At 38.3% G+C, this 26,383-nt stretch overlaps 1 protein-coding gene across 1 annotated transcript in view; it reads right to left on the minus strand.

The window, feature by feature from the left end:
• Positions 1 to 26,383, minus strand: part of NKAIN2 (sodium/potassium transporting ATPase interacting 2) — a 514,185-nt gene that overhangs the window by 367,182 nt on the left and 120,620 nt on the right. The window lies entirely within an intron of this gene.

Consider the following 26,383-nt stretch of genomic DNA (forward strand, 5'->3'; position numbering starts at 1 on the left):
ATCAGAATTATATCTGAGTTATACTAAGGCAAAAAATGTTATCTCTTTCTCCTAGTCCTGTTCCAGGGCAGTACCAGCAAGACTGTCTGGAAAAACATATTCAATAAAAACTACTACATGAAGAGGGGCTCCAGAATAATTGCACAAGTGCAGTATATATATTTTTAAAATACTACTTACTAGTCATTTTGATAAGGCAAAATATGAAATGAATAATTTTAAGACTGAAAAAGTGTTTTATACTTTGAATGTCTTCAGAAGTTGAAACAGTTTTAAAATCTAGAGAAATTAAATTTAAAGAAAAACTATAACCATTTTGGCAAAGATATATGGCATATTTTTTAGTCTCTGAACGACACTTCTGAGTGACAGAAGAAACATATGCAAGAAAAAGGGTTTGTGTGCCAGAAATCTTGTCTGACTCCCTCCTCCAACTATATCAGCTGCTCTAATGAAATATAGATTCCTTATAGGCATTTCCTTACTTACATCATTAAACAATCACAGCTATACAATCATTACTCAATCCCCAAAAAAACATCAACACATACACAATCCACATTTCATTAAAATGTTTGTCAGATGTTTAATTATTGCTTTCACAATGAGCAATAGCATTTTTTAGGAAGAACATACTAACTTTTGGACTTCTGAAGAAAAAATATAAAAATAAAGTATTCCCCAAACACAACTTTTTTTTTAATGAAACTTAATAGCTTGGTGTGAATTCTCTGGTTTGACTTTCTTCCTCCATTTGCAAACTGCTTTCTTCATTCTTTTTTGGGTTTAGCTTTGACAAAATGACTGCATTATATTTTGTAGCAGTTTCAGTATTTATGACTTGTCATACTGGTAGATGAACATCCATAATTTGCTAACGGTACAACTTAAGGATCATGAAGCTTCAGGAAGCATCTAGGTTGGCTGCAAAAATATGCAATAAAAACACAACAAACAATTACACATGGTTGCCTCAAAGCAAAATACAGATTAATTCTTTCATCAGGCTGTGTCCTGCTGTGTTATCCTTGGTACAGAGATAGGAGTGGGAGCTTTGACTGTGCAAGGAAGGGGGTACTGTGCACGCATTAAGGAAATACCCTTCTTTTGTACCAGCAAATGGGAAATTAAATGATTGCATCTGTATCTATCAAGCAGTGTCATAGAAATGAAATCATGGTAATGGGACTGTTATCACGGGATCAATGCTGCCTGTTTTGAAATTTCTTCTGATTCACCTTGTGGCCTCAGCCTTTATGCAGCAGCAAAAAGCCATTATCTGTTCTATTGCAGTGACATTTACTCTTTCTCCTCATCTGTTCAGATGTCCATTCTTTGATGGTTCTAGTATATCATGCTTTTTGTCCTCTAGCAGTTATTTACGCCAACATTTTCAACTACCTGAATGCTTTGGGTGAGAGAGGCTTTTTTTCCTTTTTCTCAAAACTTCATAACAGCTGAAATTCTGTTGGTCTAATTAATTGATTGCATTTTCTTAATCCAGTTAGAGGCTCCATGAAATCATATTAGTGCAGTACAATCTTTGGATCAGGTAGAAAAGCTTTCTCATCACTAAAACATTGCCCAAATAAACTATGAACCATCATTTAAATAAGTTAAAAAACACTAGTCTAGTTGTAAAAGTAGTTCCTGGAAAGTACAAATGAACTCACTCAGGGTTTCCAGTTGCTCACAGATTTCACTGCATCTCTGTTACTTCACAAGGATCATAGGTTTGTACTATGAAAAAAAATAAAACCAAAGTACAGCTATCACAGTCAGGGAGCAACTCTACACAGAAATCAGGGTGTTTCTGTATTATTTATGAAGGATGTAGGATATCTTGGAAAAGTTGTATAGGCCAGCTGAAAATTAGCCTTTCACTATAATCTTCAAGGATAATGTAAGGATTAGATATAGGTTTGGAGTTCTTAGATTATTTTTATTCCTTTTCGAAACAGATGGAGCATAGGTTTTTCATTGAAACTTGAAAGTACACTGATGCCTTCTTCTAACCTAATCTCTGAAACAGCAGAGAAGCTGGCTGTGAATCTATAGTAATTATTATAGGTACTACTCTTTAAATATAGCATTAATATCCCCCCAAAGAGTGAACTTGAAAGACAACACAACTCTCAAATATTCAAAATAGTAATTTAACTATAGCAAAATGACTGTTTTACTAGTACAACTACCAGCAGTTATGCTCATTTTAATTTATGCAATTAGAGGTGACATATACAGAATACAGATATTCTGTAGAGTTTACAATTTTTTTCTGACACTGGCAAATTGGTTCTATGATTTTTATTATTCAAATTCAAAAGGCTAAGCCTTTGGAGGAATAAAAAAATAATGACATAGCAAAAACAGGTTGGAATTTACACAGTGGAAGTCTAAAACACCAGGTGCAGAAGAGAGACAAACAGCTTTCAGATTTTCAGTGCATTTTCTTTGCGAAAGCAGGTCTTCAATCAGCACAAAAAACATGCCCCCTCATTGAGGATGACAGCAGCAGCACAGCTGTTGCTCCAGGGAAAGAAGCGAGCAAGGCAGGCTGTCAGGGGCTGTTACAGCCACTTCAACCTCCAGAGACACCTCCAAGGCAGCCCTGTTACCTGAAAATGAAAACTCCCTTCAATGATACAATGTTGATCATTTCAAATTCAGTTCACTAATTACACTAATCAGACAGTTGCCATACCAAGAAAACATGAGTGAGACTAAGATGTGCAGCACAGATTATGTATGCTAGAACTGCAGTTACCAGCACAGAGGTTTGGTTTGCCTGGTGCTTGTAGATTCTGCTCTACAGCCACTGCTGGTGCAATCCCAGTATGGTGCACGAGAACCCCAAATCAGCACAACTGAGAGGGTGGATCGTGGAGAGATACCACACCTCGTCTGCAGCTTAAGAGAAGATGCAGATTAAGAGAAGAAGCACCAGGTTTATCTACTTTTTAAAGAAATGTTTCAGCTTTCTTTTCCAGTTGTGGATGTCCCACCCTGGAAGTATTCTAGATCTTAGAGCAAACTGGACGAGTGGAAATTTGGAATTAGATTATCTTTAAGGTCCCTTTTTAACGCAAACCATTCAGTGGTCCTGTGATTATGAATTATATCTAGGAGAAACCAGCATGAAAACCTCAGATATTCTAAAGAAAAAATCAGTTATAGGTTAACTATTCAATTAATGATTACAATAACATAATGATTCATTTGTAAAGCATATGAAGGTAAACAAATTCAACTGCAGATGGGAAAAGAAATGAAAAATTAGGTGGCATACAAAATGATCATTAAAAATAAATAGGAAATAAAACTAAAACTGCTGACTCTTTCCAGAACCCTGCAGCAAATAGTACACTGTAATGATTGTGATGGCCTCTATTTGAAGAAGATGTGCATGGCATAGAAAAATGGAACAAGATCACACTACCACTGTAAAACATGCTGTTCTCAGAACACAGCAGGCTAAGGAAGTTGTCAAAGGATTTTGAACACCACCACCAAGAACAGCAGATAAATGATAAAGACAGCCAGGTAAGAAACAATACCATGTTCTCCACATTTAGCTAAAATTTGGTGCAATATAAATCTGCTTCATATCCAGTGCAAAATTTACAAGTGCTTGATTAGCTATATATTATTTAAAACAATGCAAAAAGGCAGTGCAGCCATCTTTTTACCTCGTTCCCATCTCTCTTTGCTAGGCTGACATTTCTAGTGGGAGAAAGAAAACACCTCTTTTCTGAAGGAAACTGGGCATATCAGACTGGGAGAAACTTCTGCAGAGCCTATGGGGCTGTTGATAAGAAGGGAAAAGGAGGCAGGCAATGTGCTGTTTTGTCAGTGTTGGGACACTGCTCTGAGAAGTAAAAGGTTTCCTGCAGTAGTGAGATGGCCCTGAGAATGGACAGAAAGCAAGGGAGCCTGGATCAACTGGAAAATGAGCTGGAAGCAGAAAGGATCTATCTGCAAGGCTCTGTTTTCAATAGGTCTCAATCAGCAGACAGCAAGTCAGTATGACAAATTACTTATGATCTACCTACAAATTTTGGTGGGTTTTTTTTGTGGAACAGTATTGAACACTTGGGAGCCTTTTGGTATCTTTCAACTTGTTCTCTGTGAAACCAAGCGTGGTGCTTCCATTCTCAGCCTGGGACCAATTCAAGAATTTTTTGCAAAATCCAAAAGAATTCTTTATGCATAGGCAAAGTTATCTTGAAATGAGACATGATAAAGTTGTCTAGAAACAACTTTGTCTTTCTAAACACTCAGAATACTTAGACAAATATCTGACAGATTTAAATGGATTGATGCCCTTTCATTTTATACTTAACAAGTATGAAAATTTATGTCTGATTATCATAAAAGCCTTTGATAAACTTCACACACTGCTGGTCAGTATCCACCTATTAAAAGGTCAGACATTTTTCCTTCAGTGAAAGGCTTTATAGAACTGCAAAAAATACATATGCAGTAGAAATTGGGTAGGAAAATGATCCTTTATCTAGGCCAATGGAATTATGCTTTACACCTATGTTTTCCTTTTAATTTTGTCCCATCTTTAAGGGGGCATCTGAAGATGAACATTTAATCTCTGCCCATGTCAGAAAGCTTGCCCAAGCCGCTTAGGAAAAGCGTTTCTCTGGATCTTAAATACTTGCTATTTTTGCTACAGTTTAGGAGCTCAAAGAAATGTTGAGCAAAAGTATCGCTGGTGGGACATTCTTCTTAATTCAATGGTGCAATCCTGGATGACAAAGAAAACGTACACATAAGTTCATAGAACGAGAAATGGTATGTTCAACAGTAAAACAAACAACTGGCTTGGCCTATCATGTAACAGAACAATTAGCATAAAGTAATTTTCCATTTAAAAAATAGCTGTGAATGTATGCTAGCATGAGCTGTTTGCCTAGTCATCAGGATTTTTTTTAAATTGAAAAAACTGACAGGTGGTGCTACACAGTTGCATATCACTTTCTGTATCCTAAATTGTTTAAGTCCAGACAACAACCACTGCAACTTCACAAAGAGTTATGGACTTTCCAAAGACAGCATTACAATCCATCATGATCTAATGCAAGGCAGAGTACTGTAAGACATCAGAGGCAGGAGGAAAGCTGCAACTCTAGTATATCACTTTCATTTCCTCTGTCAATCAGTTTAACAAATAGACAGAGCAATGACTTATTCATGCAAACATCTTTTTTTACTTCATTAGGTAATCATCTACTTGTTTCATGGAGGTTTTGTTTTGGTTTGCATTTGAGTTGATTTTTTTTGGGGTGGGGGGTGAGAGTGGCACAGGTGATGGTGTTCCTTTTTCTTTTGCATTTTCTAAACTAAGCCTTTCCAGCTCCTACAAATGATCTTGCGTGGCTCACAAGCTACCTGTGAAAGCGATACGATCAAAGCACAAGCAGAGATTTGGAAAATGCTCAGGCACGGGTATGGATGTGCAGCAGTCACACCAAGAGGAACGCTCACATTGCTGCGTGCGCGCGGCAGCTCCACCGACTGCTATTTCCAATGGCACAGCAGCCATTATCACCATACATCTAACAGCACCCCTGGGAACTCCTGAATTTGATGTTTAGTACAAAGCAGATTGCTGAAGAATCTGATCACTTCCTACACCTTTTCCAAAAGGGAGAGAATAAAACTGGAGCTCTTAACAGCTGTTTCCTGTATACTGACAGACTGAACGCTTCTCATACTACTCTTGCAGAAGAAGGAATGTTCAGTAAAATATGCAGATATTCTTAAACAATAGAGTGCAAATTTACAAGAAGAGGCAATAACAAGATAGTAGATGCTTGAGGATATGGGTGCATTTAGAACAACTAACCACATCTGTAGAATTTTTGTCTCCTACCTGCCCGATAAAATCAACTGCTCATTCATTCACTCATTCCCATGAGAGATGTTTTAACATTTCAAATCACTAAACAGCTTCATAGCACATTCTGCATGCAAAAAAGTTTCCACAGGTTAAACCTTTTCTTTTAAAGCCCATGTATTCTTTCTCCTGGAAACAAAGATTTTTTTTTAAATGTTACCAAAAACAAATAAAACCCAAAAAAAAACCAGCAAAAACCCAATCAGGAAACAAAATAAAAAATTAAAAACCCTCCAATCAACCCCAGAACACACAAACACAATTTTAATATTACAGAAAAAAACCTGAACAAAACCAAAAGCCAAACACCATTCAAGTGGTGTGATCTTATACTCTTGAAGAAGTAGATTATTTTTAATGAAGTATAACATCCCAAAGAAACCAGAATTTTTTATTTTGTAATTAAGGTAGAAATTATATTTTTAAGCTATGTAGAAGCTAAAGAATGTAGACTTTAAAGCATGTTTTGCAGTTTTTTGTTACACAGTGATCAATCTTATTGTATATTGGATGATATGGATATTTTCATATTACTGAAATTGATGTGATATTCATGTTACATATTCATATAACTCAGACAAGAACAACTAAGGCATGTGTCTTTTCAGTCATTAAGATATGAAAAACAGCTCAAACTGGAACTGAAGCAGCAACCCTTACAATAAACAGCAGTAAACCCTAATACCTTTGAAGTTGTGAAAAGCTTTTGAGATGTAAAAAACCTCTAGCAGAAACAAACAAAACCCCCAACCCAATACAAATTGAGAATTAAGCATATTTTCAAGTTCAAATACAACAATTTGATTATATTGGCCTGTTCATTATTTTATTTTTATTGGGAACTTTTACCCTGGAAACCTTAAGAAAACCAGTACTGTGCTAAAGAGGATCTCAGACATCCTTTGTTCTTAATGACACTCAGTCCTAAACCCTCTGAAACTGCACATCCTGTTCATGAGCCTTCATATGTTTGTACTACTGCATCTTTCCACACTCACGGATAATTCATTGAAAAATCAAGCAAGCATTCAGCTTTTTTCAGAAAAGGAGTAGCTAGCAGTGATTTCATTGGTTTATATAAAAATAAAAGTATTCAATGATGTCTCAGTGCAACTCAATTCCTTAAAAAATTCCTCAATTTCTTGGAGCACACTTTGACTCTCCTAATGTGTGAAGACTGCATACAGTTGCAGGATTCTGCTATGCCACTGCCTCCCCTTCATGTTTGTGCAATATTCTTCCAGCATTTCTGTTTACTTTACCATTCCTTAAGAGATTTCACCTGTTCTATGATCCTTTAGGAGGTGGCAATTCAGGTGTGTAACCTTCTCTTTTGGGTAATGGGGGCTGTGATCAGTTCATCGTGTGTTGTCTTTGCTGCTCTTTCCTCCACAGAGGGAGGAGGACTCTTCAGACTCTTTCCCTGCTCTTTCATGGTATCCCTCCCACACAGGAGACAGTCCCCCACCAATGTGAGTCCTTCCTAGAGGCTTCATCCACTCATTCATGAACTGCTCCAGTTTGTGTCCGTTCCACAGGGCCAATCCTTCAGGAGCAGCCTGCTCCAGCGGGTGCCCCCTCACTGTCACGAGTCCTGCCAGCAAACCTGCTCTGTTGTGGGCTCCTCTCTCCACGGGGCCACAGATCCTTACAGGAGCCTGCTCCAGCACAGGCTTCCCACAGGGTCACAGCCTCCTTTGGGAAGGTCACACCCCACCTGCTCTGCCCTGGGGTGCTCCATGGCTGGGGTGGATCTCTGCTCCCCCATGGACCTCCCTGGGCTGCAGGGGCACAGCTGCCTCACCACGCTCTGCACCAGGGGCTGCAGGGGGATCTCTGCTCCAGCACCTGATACACTTCTCATCCTTTTTCACTGACCTAAGGATGTGGGGGATGTTCCTCTCATGTATTATCAGTCCTCTCTCCTACTGCCAATGCAGTATAATAACTTTTCCCTGTTCTGTAATGTGTTTTCCATGAGGCACAACCACCACTGATGCTGGGGTTGGCACTGGCAGGTCCACCTTGGAACCAACTGGCACAGGCTCTGTCAGACAGAGAAGAACTCCTGGGAGATTCTAACAGAAGCCACCCTTGTATTCCCCTGGCTACTAAAGCCTGGCTATGCAAACCAAATATACTTTCAAAGCTCCAGACAAAACAATTCTTCAAGCCAGTAGAATTTTAGAAGCAATTCTTCTACCCACTAAGATTCTTCTATTCACTATATTTTATATGTCTTGCTTGTATATTTCATCAAATCCAACTTTTCTAGCTGCAATCTTTTCTTAAAACACCCAAACTCACCGGCCTGTTTTGAGCAATTAGATTGAATGAAAATCCTCCTGCTTCCCCATTAAATACCTCTGTTCTGGTAACTGCCTGTATAACAGCCTTCCCTGGCTTGAGCAGGAACTGTTTGGCAGAGAGGGGTAAGACTCTCCACAATGCATTCTTTCCTCCAAGTAATTTCCAATGCTTTTAAAACCAGAGTCAAAATGAAATCAAAACACTGCAAAGAGCTTGCCTTGTTTCAGAAAAGACTTACTTTCTTACAAATGCACTGCAAGCTGTCACCCTTTAACCTCTAGTAAACATCCTTAAAAGGATTAAAACCCAAAAAAAGTCAAAATGATCCTTGTACACAATGATTCAAGAGCATGGGGTGGGTGGAAGGAAAGTGACACTAGACCTCATAAGTGAGGATGCCTGCCTCACATACAAGTGGGAAGGCATTTTATAAGCTCCTGGATTCATTTAAATGCTACGATGAAGGATCTCCTGCTTCCTGCTTGCCTGCCATACTCCCTGCCATATGGTTACACCCTTGCCTCCGTGTGAAACAATGGCTCTGGGCTTCCACTGATAACTGACTTCCTTCAAGACAGCCAGAGGCTCCCAAAACGTCAGCAAGCCTGAGTACAGTGCCACAGACCAGCCTCTGCCCTAGTGAGAAGGCTCTGTGTGCAGCCACAAGTCCCATCCTTTCATGGAACATGAACTGTTGCCTTCACAGAGACAAGACAACAGTGATCAAATAATCAATATCACAACAAACAGTGGCTCCTATCTCCTGCGGCGCGCTGGCTCCTGGGAAGTCAGTTAACAGGAACCAGGAGGCATTGATCCCACAGGAGCAGAGTAACTTCAACAGCTGCCTGGAACACTTGCCACAACATGTCACTGCTTATAGAATAGATAAAAACAGGGGCATAGCATTTCCTCTCATCTGGAAACTGGGTAGATTTCACCCAGCACTAAGCTACCAGTGTTACACACAGCACAGTCCCAGCAGTTTCTTGCTCAAACACTGAATTCTGCTAAAGCCCAGGAAATACTTGTGTTCCAGAAGAATGGCAGATGAATATTGACAGAATTTAGATTAATATATTTGAAAGTGCCAGACCAGCCTTACAAACACAAAACAGCACTAAAGAACAACATTTTACCCCATACTGGAGAAAGCCACCATCTGCTTTTAGCCTTAGCACTCTTTGGATAGGCAAACAAGGGTACAGCAATGCAACCTGAACAAAACTGCAATACAGAGGAGGAGAGGCATAAAGAGGTTAACTTTAGAAGTTAATATATAAAGGATACAAATCTCCCTCCTTGGGAAAGCTATAATATTATTAAGAACATATCCAGCTTTCAAACTCAGCAATACTAAGCCTCTGGTACTTCAGCCCGGGAAAGAGAAAATTTAATTTTTTATTATTTCTAGAAAATTATAATACTTCTGTTCATACAGTCAAAATTTTATCTCATTCCTTGCATCCTGTATTTCATATTGGTCAATTTAGGTCTTCATAAAAATAGCAGAAAACTTGAGGCTGTATCAATGTGGTAAAAGTATCCAGTCTTTTTCCTCAAGGACAAAATGTAAGACTTTGAAGTATTTAACTGATCATTGATGCTAAATGAAAGGGCAGCAGGGTAAAATCTGAGGGAAGTGGACACTACATTGCTACCCCAGTGAAGGGTGGAAATGCAGTGCTCTGCTTATTACCACCGCAAGATGTGTCCCAAAACCTCCAGGCTCTCCCTAAATGTGCGTGCCAGTGCACAGCATGAGCACAGCAGTGAATGTGGATAAATGGGGACAACAACGTTTTTTCTTAAGCAAAGTAGCGACAGGGCACACAGACAATTCCAACTCTACTAAAATATTAATGCCAACCTCAGTTAAAAATGCCATTGTACCCATTAAAATTGAAGGAAGTTTTCAGTGGAAAAAAAGAACTGACTGGGTCTAGCGTTATATTATATGTATAAAGACATAACAGGAACAGGAACAAAGGAGTTTCTCCTTTCTTTCAAGGTTTTCATTTAAAAATAAATAAAAATCCTTAGAAAGCTCAGAAGATAATGTCCCACTGTAAAAGCTAATATAGTCTCCAGGAATTCAGTAGCAAGTCTTTCTAGACAGAAATTAAGGTATACAAGATGCAATAGACAATGGGACCTTGTAAGACCTCTAAGGTCAAACTCATACTAGAGAAACTCCTCCTAAAATGGTTATGGTGCACTATATATAATTACAGGAAGAATACTTTAGATAGTGTTAAAAACAACTGTGTTTTTAAAGCAACAGACATTCCCAGATGGATCACTATAGAAATAATTCCCTGTGTTTGTCTTTGAGGTAGAATAGCAACCCTTGGTCCATAACATACAGAAACCATTAAAAAGCAAGTTAGAGATCATATTTGCTATAGTATGCATGTGTCAACATCAAGAGGATGCTGACTACCCCTTTCAGCACACAACCATTTTTCAATTATACCCTCTCCATATCAGCTGGGATTGATTTCTCTTGAAGCACTGAAAATCATTCACTTACATGTCCACAGAAAATCCAAATTGGGAATAAACACATTTGAGTGTTTTCTTTTTTTAAATCTCCTATACTTTGCGAGATGTAAAAATAATTAAATTTACACCTATTTATGGTGTAGACAGAACAGTGTGTCTAACTGAGCATTTGCACGCATGCACATTTCTTATTGGCAATATAAATGTTTGTTAAAGTTGTTACTTTTAGCACTATTACTCTGCCATCATACACAGGTCTTATTGTTTCAGGACACTGCTTTACTTATTTAATCTTTGTACTTCATACTTAATGTATACATTAATAACATTATTTTAAGGTTGATAATATATTCCTATTTAGAAGCCAATTTTTTTCCAAGACATGTATTTCTTCTTATAAAAACTCTGAAAAACTAATTCCTCACCAATGCACAGCCTTATAAATGAAAGGAAGCTTCGTAAGAAGTGACTCATGGACAGAAAATGTATAGATTTTTCAATTCAGAGCCAGCATAAAAAAAATCCCCATGGTAATGCGATTGCAAATGCTAATTGCATTCCAGTAAATTGCTTTACATTCATCAAACAACAATCAATGGGAGACACTGCTATCTTCTTTTATTTTAGTGATGCTGTTCTCAGCTATACAGATAAGGTAGTGTCAGATAGCTATAATCTTTCCCCTTGCTATTTTTGGGAGTTTATAATTTCAGAGTAAAAATTTATCCTGAAATTTAGTTACTCAGCCCAAGAGTCTTCATTTTTAATTGAAAAATGTGCTAGTATATATCTTGGAGAGATAAAGGAAGACTAAGACAAATATTCCAATTCAAATACCTAAACTAAACTTATTCAAATGTATCATTAGAAAAGCAAAAGTTAATCCAGTCTCTAAATTTCAGAGGTACTGCTCCTTTGAAAACACCACGAGGCTTTTATTCTAATCATGCTTTTCTTTGTTTCAGTTTTAGAAAAACAAGGTCAGAAAATAAGCCTGTGTGATTTGGAGGTTATATTCAGAGCTGCTGACCATGCCACATCATTAAGGTTTGTTACAAATTAGCAGCCCTGTGTCGACATGTATGGTGCTCATGCCTATACTTTTTAAAAAGCTGTGTAGATGTGTAAACACACATGTACATGCACAGAGAAATGTATGTATATGCATGTAAAATAAAATTGACAACTCTGTTTTTATTTCTAAACGTCACCTCTATTTCAAGGGTCTCTGTTGGCAGTATTGCATTACCTGAATTTCAAAATATCTTGTGCTCCACTGTCTCCCAAGATAGAACAATGGACATGATTCACCAGATGGTCACACTTTCAGGGAAGAAAAATACCAACAGTGGGTGAGCACAATCCATATAAATCTTGGCTATGGGAATGAGCTTAAAGCAGTAGATGATCATCAAAACTTTTTTAAAAAAGAGGAAAAAGAGAGAGTTGAGACGAATGGAAAATGAGTACACAAATACTCCCAGCTGTTTCCTCATACTTTCACTAAAATAAGTCCCCATAGCTAGTGAGATATTCAGATAATACAGTAACCAAAATGAATGCCTTTTTACTACTTGAAGTACAAGTTCTAAACCGAGAGCACTGTACAGATAGGGCATGTGAGGCATGAATAAGAAGACTGGAGAGTATCTGCAAACACTGAAAAAATATTATTGTGAATGCGTCAGAGTGGTAAACATAGAGGAAATACTTAATTTGCAGGATTTTCATTCTTTTTGCTGCTTCTTGGATTGTTTTGCATTCTGCTAGAGTGAGCACTCTACCTTGCAAAATGTTGCTTTGGAGATGCAAGAGCACAGACATTCTTTTCAGCTGTAGTGTCTCCTGAAGTTGAACTCATGGCTCTGTATCATGGAAAACTACCTTGCCAGGTTTTCACCTGCCCTCTCTACTCCTTTTACCCTTGTACCTCAACAAATTTGCTTATTAACTGACACTTGCTTTTATCTATTATTTTTTAACAAAGTGCTTGAATTTTATGTATCCATCTACCCTCAAAATTTGCCACAATCCCTGGGGTGAATTTGTCATGCTTTTCCTTCTGAACTTGCACAGCCCACTGGGTAGGACAGCTCTGACAGGAGTGGGAAGAGAAATTTCTCCCTTCTGCTGGCAGCCAGTCATTCAGGCAGCTGAGCAATGTGTGAGCTAGTGCCAGATCAGTGTCTCATGAAACCTTTCCATGAAAGGGGTATTACATGGAGCCTGTGTTCCTCAGGAAGGAGTCTCAAAACTCAGAGATGCTCTTTCAAATGTCAGTTGTGCTCATCAGATTGAAATGCAGCAGCTCAAGTGACAGCCACAGTAGGTCAAGGAACAGCCACAGTAGGTCAAGGAAGCCTACAGAAGGAATATAGGTTGGTGCCTCAAATTCAGAGATGCTTCAGAAGACCAAGCACTTAACAGTTAGGCACCTATATGGTAGTAGAAAAGAAAGGGTAGAAGAATAAAGAAAGGTAGAGGGAACAAGTTAGGGCAACCCCCTAAAACACATCTTCTTAAACTTCAGAATTTCATAGGATCACAGAATTGTTTGCATTGAAAAGAACTTTAAAGTTCCTCTAGAAATAATATTGAACACAAAAACTGAAAAAAAGTTAGTGAGCTGAATTGCACCCAGCAAAGCCAATGACAAGTTCCAGAGCAAGCAAGGGGGAAGTCCACAAGGAGTAAGATTGATGCAATGGGAGAGAGAAGCTTTGTCTGCCCCTTAAGCAGGTTTAAATTGTTATATTAAATCAGTTTTAATGGTTAGCATTCACTCTGGAGGAGATTTGTTGGTTTTGCCTGCATAAGCAAAATGGTAAGTTAAAAGTTCTGATTTAACAAAACCTTTAGAGTATGATTAAAAAGCACTTTTAAAATGTAGTTTCATTCTAACAATTTCTTTCAAAACTGGGATGCTTTTGGATGGTGAATATTTAGTATTTTATCTATTAGTTTCTGGAAACAGAAAACTGATAAAATACTGTCATTAACAGGCAACTCTTACAAGACATACTCTATATTAGTTCCTATAGTAAACAATTTTGTTTCCATATATATTAATTTTTCTTCAGACTTTATAGTTCAGTGTTTTAAAACTGAAGTTTCTGCTGTTGGCTGTCAATTAGATGTCTGTTTTGAATTTCATGACATTTAAAAATGTTATAATTTGCTTTTTATCAGCACAGACAATTAGTGATTTCTGTCAATACACTTCAGTACAACTGATGTTTCCAGTAAAATTAGTTATAAAACACAATATATTCACATTTGTCATTTTATCAGATTTTCAGATTTTATATAAAACCATAGGAAGTATTTTCCTTTACAATGGAAAGGAATGTTTCAGCTTTTGGTCCTGAGGTTTCTGCCAGGAAGCATCACTGTATACTTATAAGATCAGTTGTGTGTTGGCATAATTAACTTCCAGGTCTAGGTGAACTAGCTAAAATGAGAACTAATATAGTAACTTTTAAAGCCCATTCACTACATGAAAATAGTAGCCTCCCCTACACTCACAGTCTCTAATGGAGACTATGGCTGATAATTGGTCCTATTTGGATTGCCATCTGAAAGAAAGAAAATAGTAATAATAATGTTTCCACTTCAATTCTCTAACAGAATTTATAAGATGACCAGCATTAGCAATTTAGCTAAAAAACAAGATTCTGCAAATCTACAGTCTAATACACCCTCTGATGCACATCTTTCAATAGAAATTCTAATCTGGTCAGCTGAGAATTAACTAGTTTTTAACTAAATGCTTGCACCATAAAACATCCCTTTAATTAAGAAAATACTCTGACTTCCCCCATCAGTTTACTTACCTATTTCCAAGGGAAAATGCACCTCAGCACTCATATTATTAAAACAAATCCACAGTTCCCAAAATATAGGCTGAAAACTACTTCCCATTCATATCCTCAAAGAAATAGTCTGGAACTCAAAATACTCAAACCAAACAACTGGATTTGTGTACTATTAGTACTGATCCAAGATTTGAAATTACTACATGCTGAGCATATGACCCTTTTTCTCTTGCAAAATATTTAAGTCCTGTACTTAAAGCTCGCAAATGTTCTCACAGAGGTCAACAGAATTCTAAAAATACTACTAGTTACAGGTTGCAGCACTTAAACCTCCTGGAAAACTCCTGCTGTCCACTGCAGGTCATTCTTTTCCTATTATGATGCTACAGGGACCCATCTAGAAAAGCACAGTGCACTGTTACAAAGCTCTCTTCCTGCACTACATATCTAGGCTTAAAACTTCCACAGAATCCACTGCTCCATTTTCTAGAGCATTACTTATGTATTTTGCTCTTGTTGATGGGAAAAGAGAATAGTTATTAAAGTACAGCTGCAAAGTAGGCTCCCGTAATGAATATACCACAGAAATTCATTTTCAAAGAACTGATTCAGTGACAGTAGTACCAGTAAGTCTCAGCATCAAGATGATCCCCATTTTACTCCTTTTTCCAAAAGCTTCTGTACACCTTCTAGGCAGTCCAAAAAAGACCAGTTTCAGAACCACATGACACAAATGTGTAGCATCCCTCAGCTACACAATAAGAATTCCTTGCTTACCAAGAGCCACATCTGAGTGGAGGTCATAAGGGCATGTGGACTAAAGAGGGAGAAGGTGTTGTTGCATGTTTATCTCATTTCTAGAGGTCCTTTATGCAGCTCACAACTCTGCAGGGAGAAATCTTACCAGCACGCCTCATCTCCTTTATCAGCAGACACAAATGAACCAGATCAGCTAATTTTAAGCTGTAGAGATCCAAGGCTGGTAAAAGTTAGGCACTCACATCAACAGCAGTTGGGGAGTATTGTCTGCAGTGAACACAGCTGAATTTTGAAGACTGCACCTGTCCCTGTATTAATTTCTAAGCTTATTTAGAGATTAAATGTGGCAAATCCAAGTAATTTAAAAATTAGCTTTAACTGCTACAGAGCATGGCCCTGGCCATCCCTCACCATCACCCACATGAAAGTTTAGGACAGAAAAAATTGTTTAGGATACGGCCTAGAAAACTGGATAGGCATTGGTAGCCTGGATTCTGGCACATTGCCATCGAAGAGACTACCCCAAAGCAAATACAATAATTAAAACTCATTTTGGCACAGATCTAAAGGTGGGAAGAAGGAGCCAGATTGTGACAGTGATCACCAGCATGAGTAACACCAGAGCTGTTATCATGCATTTTCATGTTTCAAGGTTGCAGTCTGACTACACAACATGTGCTCACGCAGGGGTGTGGGGCTGGCAGACATCTCCCTGCCTCCAGCACCCAGCTGCTGCCAGAACCAGGACCCAGTCTAAGAAAGCTGCCAAAAGGGCACAGGTTCCTGGCATTTTCTCTAAAAGTGGCAGGCAAGTCTTTGATCTTTTGCACAAGGCCACACATCCATCCAGATATAAGCATACTGCATGTGCCAAGGCTGATGATTATTTCTGCTGTATCTTCCCTAATGTCTTCTGGGGTTTGTGTGAAACCCAGGTGGAAAACAGCTGTTCACTTCAATCCAACTATCCTCCTTACACATGCAAGCTATATATTTGTAATTTTATTCCATATGTTACAGGACTGTGGTGGGTTGACTACAGCTGGATGCCAGGTGAACACCAAAGCTGCTCTCCTCAGCTGGACAAGGAAGAGAAAAGTATAAGGAAAGGTTCACAGGACAATGTAAGAACAGGGAAAGACCACTCAGCAGTTACCATCATGGGTAAAACAGACTCAGCTTGGGGAAATTAATTTATTACCAATCAAACCTGAGCAGGAAAATGAGAAATAAAAACTAAATCATGAAACACCTTGCCTCCACCTCTTCCTTCTTCCTAGGCTCAACCTCACTGCTGATTCAATACCTCCTCCCCTCCAGCCGTGCAGGGCAATGGGAATGGGGGTTGCATTCAGTTTATCACGTGTTGGCTCTGGCACTCCTTCCTCCTCAGCAGCAGGACTCCTCACATACTTCTCTCATGCCAGCATGGGGCCCCTAATAGATGAAATAATCCTCCATCCACTTGTTCAGTGGGATTCATTTCCACAGGCTGCAGTTTTCCACAGACTGCCCCAGTGTAGGTTCCTCATGGGGTCACAAATCCTGCCAGCAAACCTGCTCCCATGTGCTGTCCTCTCTCCATGGGCCCACAGATCTGTCCACAGACATCTCCTGGGTCACAGCCTTCTTTGAACATCCATTTGATCTGCTGTGGAGTCCTTCATGGGCTGCAGGTGAATCTCTGCTCCACCATGGACCTCTCTGGGCTGCAGAGGAACAGGTAACTCACCACGGTCTGCACCAGGGGAAGCAGGATTCTCTGCTCCAGAGTCTGGAGCAGCTCCTCCCCCTCCTTATCCCTGGCCCTGAAGAACCCTAGCTGTTGGCAACAGGCTCAGCCTCGATGAGCAGTGGGTCCATCTTTGAGCTTGTTGGTATTGTCTCTGGCAGCTTCTGGCAGCTTCTCACAGAATCCAACCCTGTAGCCCTCCCACTACTAAAACCTTGCCACACAAACCCAATACAACGAAATCTGCTTGCAATTTTGTAGTTCTTCTACCTGCTCTTAACAAATATTTTCAGCCATTCCTACCACAGTGCACCTTGACTTACACCTTAACCACAGCCTTGGTAGTACTCACATGCTCTCCCTTCCACACGTGTTCATTACACATTGCTTATCTCAGAAAATTGCTCATCTGGTCTTCTATTATTTGATGGTACACAGTCTAAGAACATGTGCTAATTTCTTCCCCCACCTCTCAGTTCCACTGAGCAACCCCACAGGCAGTTTTAATACCCTTTAAAAAATATTCCAATGTCTGTCTCCTGGCCACCACTCCCCAGCCTTCCACTCCAAAAGCAGCACTGAGGGGATTATCTGATCTAGGCAAAACACACTGACAGTCATAACCCAGTCTCCTAGAAAGAAAAAAGCATCAGTGTAAGAACTAGAAGAGGTATTGACTCTTACAGCAGCAAAGCCACAAACTGTGCAGGGTCAGGGAAAGGCAGACCTCATCTTTCAGATGGTCCCTGCAGAACAAGGCTGCTGTAAGAGATTGGAATAGTTGGCACTATTTCTGACTAAACAGGTCTGTTGTTTTCTGCCCATTCTGAGTGGATAGAGGCCAGAGCTCCTCATACTTCACTTTCAATGAATAGTAAATTTAAAATGATTTATAAATTAATGTGCTTCCTCCCTCCTCCTCTCACTCTGTAAATAATTGCAGCTTTCGATTTATCTGTGTGAGAGAAGAATTAAAGCTGGAGGGAGTTTGATGCTAGAGGAAAAAAAGCTAAGCAGATGATGATGAAAGCAAAAAGGGGAGAATATAACATCAGCTCTGTTGATTAGCATAAGAAAGGCAAGCCTCTAAAGAATAATTCTTCCTACAGTGAAAGGTTGTCATCTGGGGAGAGGTGGGTGCTGAGGTGTACAAACTCAGCAGTGATGTGCCTGTGCTCTGTTCCTCCACCTCCCAGAAACTGCTCCCCAGCACCACTGACACCCCCTCACTCTGCTGCTGTTGGCTCCCAGACACAGGGAAGCTGGGAAGCCCAGGAGGAGAAGGGGCATGATGAGGAAACCAGATGCTTTAAATGAGCTCAGAAACCCCATATCCATAAAGTGCCTGGTGCCTTATCTGCTGCTCTCACCCAAGACACCACTGGAACAAAGAGCCAGCATTTAATGATATAAATTACTTTTGGAGAAAGGAGCACATAGGTTATGCTTCTCTCTTTTCAGACTCACTAATTGTCAAACTCAATGTGAACCATATTGCATGTATGTGTGTATGCATAAATAAATACCACGAAGCTAAAATTTTAATTTTTGCAAATATAATTACAATAACCAAGTCAAGCAGAAGCTCTTAAAGAAACCTCAAGATTTTTGATCAATGAGATTAACTTCTATATTATTACTTCTGAAGTTAAAATTTACCAATAGCTTGTCAATGTTTTAATAATAAACAAATTATTATAACATAGCACTGTTTTTAAAGCAGTACTAAAATAATCACAGAATGGGCCAGGTTAGAAGGAACCACAGTAGGTCATCTGGTCCAACCCCCCTGCTCAGGCAGGGTCATCCTAGAGCACATTGCACAGGACTGTGTCCAGGCAGCTCCTGAATATCTCCAGTCGGGGAGACAGATTTTGGACACAACCTCTCTGGGCAACCTGTTCCAGGGCTGAGTAGAGGGGCAGGATCCACTCCCTCGACCTGCTGGGAATGCTCTTTTAGTGCAGACCAGGACACCTCCTTGGCCACATGGGCACACCGCTGCCACATGGACAGCTTGTTGCCATAAGACCCCCAGGTCCTTCCCTGAAGAATTGCTTTCCAGCAGATCAGACCCCAGCCTGAATTGGTGCTTGGGATTATTCACCCTAAGGTGCAGGACCCTGCATTTGTCTTTACTGAATTTCAAACAGTTATTCTCTGCTCATCTCTCTGACCTGTCATGGTCCTTCTGAAGAACTGCATAGCCCCGTGGGGGATTGGCCACTCCCCCCAGTCTTGTAATAATAATGATTAAAACACAAACAAACCTCATAATATGAAACCTGATATGCCCTGGTGTTTCCATCTTTGTGATAAAATTACATGAAGGACAGGGGCTGGCCAGTTCATAAGATGTCAAGGGGAAATATAACAACAGTTTTAAACATGTAAAAAGGCTGCATCACTCAGGAGAATTAACTGCTCTCTCAATCCACTGTGGACAAGTAGCAAAGGGGCCTGTAAATCCTGTGAAGGAGTTTTAAGTTGCCTGGATAAATGATGATCATATTCAGATATAAATAGATACATGTGTGTATGTCCTGCTGACAAGCACACTGAAGTACTGAAGCAGATAACATGGAAATGTTATAATTGCCTCCAACAACAGAGGTTTTCAAGATCTTGCAAGTAAGATGGATGAAGATATGATGTTTTCCAGGGACACATTGTCTGACTTGATGAGTGTCAATCATGCCCTTTTCTATGACTTTACACATCTAAATAATTTTTTTTTTCCATCTGCACAGTACATCTTTTCTATTTGTAGTATCTGCTATAACAGATGACAAAGGAAACAACAAAGAATAAAGACCTAGTACAAAGCACAAAGGGATGCAGATATCCCAACACATTTGCAATTCTCTATTCACTGCATCTATCAATGAGCAGAAACAGTTAATGGCATAAAACTTTAGCTTCCATTGCAAGGGAAGCCCTAGCTTTCTTTCTGGAGCAGCACAACTGCTAGGAGGCAGGCTCTGAGTTAACCTCTGTGCATAAAGAAAAGATGGGTTGGGAGAAGGGAGAGAAGGAGTAGGGGGGAATCAACACAACAGTCATGCATAAAACTATCGAAAGCATACGGAAAAGCTAATATGGAAATTACTTCATGTCACTTGGATAATACATGATCAGGTGAGAAGCTGCTGCTTCCAAGCAAGCCCATGAATGATTAAAATCCTGGAAGCACATTCACACCAAAGCTCTTTTATGCAGATAACATGAAGCAAAAGTACATGGAGAAAAATTCTGAGTAAAACTTTTAATTCCGTCTCCAAACTGATAGCACTATTTTAAATAGGAATATAATTTTTGGTAGTTTAAGTATCACATAATCTACAGAAAACAAAACAGCATAAAAAAACTACCATTACTTTATCACTTGGGTGTGACTAGTAATTAATAGAATCAGTAGATTCCCAGTAGATTAGCATTAAAACCTGAAGTATCTCAGGCAATGCCAAGAGCTTCTCCATGTTTGGTTTTTTTTTAAGACTGTAAAATTCCTCAATTTTTTACTTAAAGCAGTTTCTTCAGTGTACTGTCAGCAGACTCTTTCCCATGGAAAAAAAAAAAAAAAACATGCCAGAAGCTGTTCTTTTTTCTTTTAGTAGGATTTGAAACTGATTTATTAAAAAAACCAAAACCAAACAAACAAAAAACAACAATAAACAAATCACTTTTAAATGAGTGAAAACACACTGTGCTGGAGAATTGAAAGGCAATAAACTTTAGCTCCTCTTGAAATTACCACTGCAAGCTATACACCTAAAAACTGTCTATTCTGTGAAACAAAGTACCAAAATGCTCCTTGAAACATTCTTTCTAAATAGAAGCTTATTAAGAATTTTGTCCAAAGACTTGGTGCAAACAGAATCACTACAGCTTTTACTGTACATTACAGATTTAGACTTCTCTGTTTTAATAAAGAGACCCATAGTTTATAATGGTGATTCTCTTACAGAGGAAAGCCTATTAATCAAAATGCTGTTTTGATGGACTGTGCAAATAAATAGCAGTAAAGTTATGCTTAGGGTGGCTATGGTGCATGAAAACCTGCTCCCAGAACAGCTGGAATGAAGAATTGTTCATTTACAGTTTCTAATCACATTCAGCATCTAGAATAAAAATTTGATGTTTGTTAATTGCTTTGAGTATATGATTTCATTTTTCAAAACCTTATAACACAATACTGACATTATTGGGACTGTTTCACACCTATAGCATTCATTCTTTGAAAATAAAATGTTGATTGCCCCTTGCTTTGTACAGGAAAAGTCTACCTTCGAAAAAGGATACAAGAATGACTTTAAAATATGCTGCATAAGAAGTTTTCATCTTTTATGAAAAGTAAAAAAGCAAACCCTATGGGTAAATTTTGCCATATTTCTCATGCATCAAAGCTAACAGGCAAAAAAAGCAGTGTGATTCCTCTATGTGGGAAGGGAGGATTAGTCTCTCAGGGCTCCTGCAGATCAACAACATTTAAAAGGATTTGGGGGTAAACTCAGGTCTGGATCATCAGATCTCAACAGGGATGTTGCAAGTAGAAAATCAACTCAGATGAGGTCTCAGTTGTAAATGTGAGAAAGTAATTACTTTAAGAGGTGACTAGAAAGAGCCTGAGCCCTGGTGGGAATAGCAGGGGCATCCACTTTTGTTAACCAAGCAGCCAAGTTTAACACCTTCAAAGGAAAAATTTGATTTCTATGTTCTTTAACAAATACAAATATTGTGCTTGTAAACCAAGCTCTGTTTATTTTAATATCTGTGAACAACAGCTGTGGAGACCAGACCTGATCTCCCTCACAGGAAGTTATGCACTTGCATTTTCAGCTTTAAGGGCAGAATTGTTTTGTTTCTGCTCTCCTCGACAGAAATTACTGCAGTGAGTATTGGTCATACTTACATCATATTTATTTTTTTTTAGTGTAACTTGGATAGATATACTTGCTTTAAATTATCTGAACAGGGCAATTTTTATACATCATAATTCCATTACTCAAGAATTTTACTCTCCTCTTATGAAAATCGTGTTTTGGCCTTTTTTTTGTTTGTTTGGGGTTTTTTTTTGGCTTTTTTTTGTTTTGCTAATACCTTCAGAAATACAGAAGTAAACTTCAAAATAACCTGATTCCTAGATTAAGTGTTTGTTGGAATGTTGAAGGACACATGACAGATGATGGACTTTGGACCTGGGTAACATAAGAGATTTGATAACAAGATGCCTTGGCAAAAGCAAATGGAACTTTGAAAATTAGACCTGGATTGCAAGTAGATTAAATCCAATGGGTTTACCGGAAAAAGAAAATCCCAATCAACTCTGCAAGCAAGAGTTGTTGTTATATGCATAAATTTGTGTCTGTGATTTTAACCTAATCATTGCAGTACACATTACTAGTCTCCCTGAAATAGTATATAAGTGTTTGTATCCCACAATTAAATCGGATTCTGATCACTGAGTCAGTCTCCGCATCGCTCTCCATTGCCAACAAGTGTTAATGTCTAAAAAAAATATTAAAAGATATGTGCAACTTGCAGGTCCTTCTAACCATTTAAGTAATACATAAAACTGACATTGGGGTGGATTTTTATAGGACTTTATTTTCTTCATTCCTTGTAAGCAATTTCTTTTGACATACTGGTGAATCATCACCAGTAAGGTACAGCCTTGGCTACTCCAAGATATAATGATGAAGCACAAAAAATAAGGACACTGCAAAGCTGTTAACCAGAGCCCTTTGCCTTGCCCTCCTGCTTCTAATGTCCTTAAAATATACATGTTCTTTTGTCTGTGCATTTATGACCTCTTACTTTCTACTTGTCTGTTAAGCATTGTCATTTCTCCTGTGACTTTTTCGTAAAATGAGCCAACCATTCCATATCAACTTGGACTGATTTGAAAATAACCTCAATTGCCTAAAAGGGGATGAAACTACAGCTACAAAACTTGTCCCACCATGTCATTTTATCATCTACTACAAAGGTAGCCAGGGCTTGTCTACCTGAAAAGGTTGTATCAGAAGATTTGAATTTCAGGTTCTATACTTACATATGTTCACATATCCTTTTGTGAGCACTTGCACTTAAACCCAAAACTAGACGTATGTAGGTATGTAACAGCTCCTAATTCCATTACTGACCTGGTTTATTAAGTCATATTCATAGTATCAGGGTTACTATTATGTCTAAAGTCCTTTTTTTTTCCTTTACAAGTACTCTCTACTTTGGATTTTGTTTTCCAGATGTATGAATATCAACCTGCATGGAGACACAAAGCACTACAAAAGACTACAAAGATGTGGCTCTTTACAGATTTTCTTCCATCTTGCAATGCCTGTATTGCTAGAACCTTATCTGATGCCTGAACTTTTTCCCTAAATCTCCTAAAAGTCTCACTTTCTACATATCTACATATTTTTACAAAATGTTTAAAGATTTCCTTTACTAAACAAAACTTTTATGTATTTATTGTGTTTTTCACTAGATTTCCTCAGTTTCCTGCAAATATGCTGTGGACCATGGCTCTCCAGTGTCTCTTGACAGTCCACACTTGGGTAAAGCATTTTACAATTACCATCACTAAAAGGGAGAAAAGAATCAGATTCCATGTTCATAGAAGAATCTGTTTTTTCTATGTAAGCCTTTCTCCAACAGGTTAATATTTTCCATTTCCAAGAAACAAACTTGAAAAGAAAGAAACAGTTGCTGAGGATGGTTGTAAATCCATTTTTTCTTAATATACTATGATATTATCTGAAACAGATATGAATATTATTCAAAAAAAAGCTCTTTTTTGCACTTTTAATTTCAAAATACTCTCTTTCTTGACAATTCACAGTTCATCACACATTGAACACCACATCTAATCTTCTAGTTTAAATCTTCTAGATTAATCTCCTATTAATCATGCAACAGTGGATAGATATTGCTTAAGGATCATTCATGACACATTTTAAGGTATCCTTTAGAGCACTAATTAAACTATAAAAAGATCAAACTAAAATAAAAACAGCAGGTACATCCATAAATCAATTTTTTAACAGTTGATCTGTTTTTCCTACAGAAATTCTTTCTGTAGCATCCACAGAAAATTGCTATTTCATTCTGAAGACAAATGATCAATATGTGGTCATATCCCCCTTCCAAAGTGGAGAAGTCTCTCCCTAAAGAAAGGACTTTTTTGGACTTGGTTCCTAAAATTTATCGCAATCTAGCAAACAAGCATGTTAAGTAATAAAATTAAGTTCCAAGTAGTCCTCCTGATGCAAGTGATTTCATGTCTAGAACACCAGGTGAGGAAACTGCAAGGTGTATGAAGCAGTAAAAGTGCCTTAGTGCTCTGTGGCCAGGCAGCTTATCTCCTCCACAGTTTGAAGAGTCTATATTCTCTTTGAAAACCTTTCTTTTACACATTTCCTTGCTGAAGTTTATCAGCCATAGCATTCAAATATGAAACATTTGAAGAACTTGAGGGGAAAAGAAAGTCAACAAACAAAAACCCACAGCATAACATTACAGTATTGGGAGACACCAAGCTATTCCAGTTGATCACAGTTTGCCTTCTTTTGGAAAGCCTGTGACATGTATTAAAATTCTCTGCAAAGCCTTTACCATAATAATCTTGCAGAAACAAGCATTGGTTCCTCAAATTAATGCACTTCTCTCCTTTGAGAACCCTTATACAAATACTGTGCTTTTACATACGGTCTCTAGGCAGCAGTGAAGCACTTCTGCCCTATTAAGCACTATTTCTTTAAATTATCTTGAATTACAAAGAAACCCCAAACAAATCACACCAAATACTCTTTTCTTTCTGGCAATATATATCTAGTGCTAGTAATTTTACATTCCAAAAGTAGATGCATGCAAGTTTAGTCAGACTCTTGAGCAGTGGATATAAAACATGTTGTGTAAAATTTCATCAAGTGCTATAAACCCTTTAATATCTTGGCAACCAGTCAGTTCAGAGTAACTCAAGAAAAAATTTTTGTCCTTACTTGATGGCTCATGGTCTGAAGTGAACTATAAATAGTAAGAGAATTGAATTGTTAAACACTCTGGCTTTAAAAAGGTTGGCCATATGAAACAGATTTATCTTATAGAAATATCCTGTAGCCAAATTCTTATTTCACCAGGTCCTTTTCTAAGCCTTTCCAAAAGGTAATCCATACTCCAGGAAAGTATAAATTCATGTATCTTCTGCAGGCTTCAGCAAAGTTCTTTCAGTACTTTCAGCTAAGAATTGGGTCTTAAAATCTTTTTCCTTTGAACAAGATTTTCAGTAAGATTTACCTAATTTGGCTGAAGTTTTTTATATGAGCAAAAGAGTCCCATCAATATTTACTTTCTAGCTTTCATTTTATGAGAACTCACACAGTATATAAAGTTTATACAAGCAAATTCAGTAAATTACACCCCCCCCCATTCGACACTCAAATTCTAGAACCCAGGTACTTGGATGATCCAAACATATTGCTTGAGGACATACCTTTCCACAGCAGTCTTAGTGAGCTTAATAGTCTTTTGTCAGTCTGGAGTATTCTTGCACTTTGTGTTACTGGCAGCCTTTACCCGGGGAATATCACAAATATACAATAGCAAAGAATGTTAAAATCCTCTGTGGCACATTACATACATTGCAATTTACATATAGGAGATGGAACAGTGAAGTTGCATGTACACATCAATGTCATCAAACACTTCCAGCCCTACTAATATAAGTGTGATCCTACTGGAAAGGATTTTGTATGGATGGGCTTTAAAGGAACTGTGCTGAAATTCAGATTGGATGAACCACACTGGGTTCCAGGAATGTTGTAGCAGCTTTATTTATAAAAACTTGCTCAGAGAAAAAGGCAGAGTGACAGTAGTGACCAATGAATTAATAAATGATAGAAGTTAAAACCTCAACCAGATTGGAGCAAAAAAAGCCAAGAATGCAGAGAAGTGGAGAACTTTTCATAAATCAGATTGTCAATAACCTATTCATGACTAACAGATGTTTTGTGCTGTAGAGGGTTGTTGGTTTTGGTTTTTTGGGGGTTGTTTTTGTTTCGTTTTTTAACTTTTTTTTTATTTTTGGTTGTAGTTCTTTTTAAATGTGGATCATTAAGAAAGCATTAAATTGAACAGTTTTGTGCAAATTTATACTAGCTAAGTATTTGTGGCTGCCCAATATCAGGACAGAAATAACAGAAGAGCACCAGATCAGATATTCTTTCCTTAATGGTGCACTAATTCCAACAGTTGAGGCCAGGACGAGTTAGACACATAATCTCTTAGTGAACCTGGGCTCATTTCTGAATTATTATCATGCTGACGATGGCTTGTGGCACAAAGAACAATCCC

This window comes from Serinus canaria, chromosome 3 (genome assembly GCF_022539315.1).
Source record: "Serinus canaria isolate serCan28SL12 chromosome 3, serCan2020, whole genome shotgun sequence".
Lineage (NCBI taxonomy): Eukaryota > Metazoa > Chordata > Aves > Passeriformes > Fringillidae > Serinus > Serinus canaria.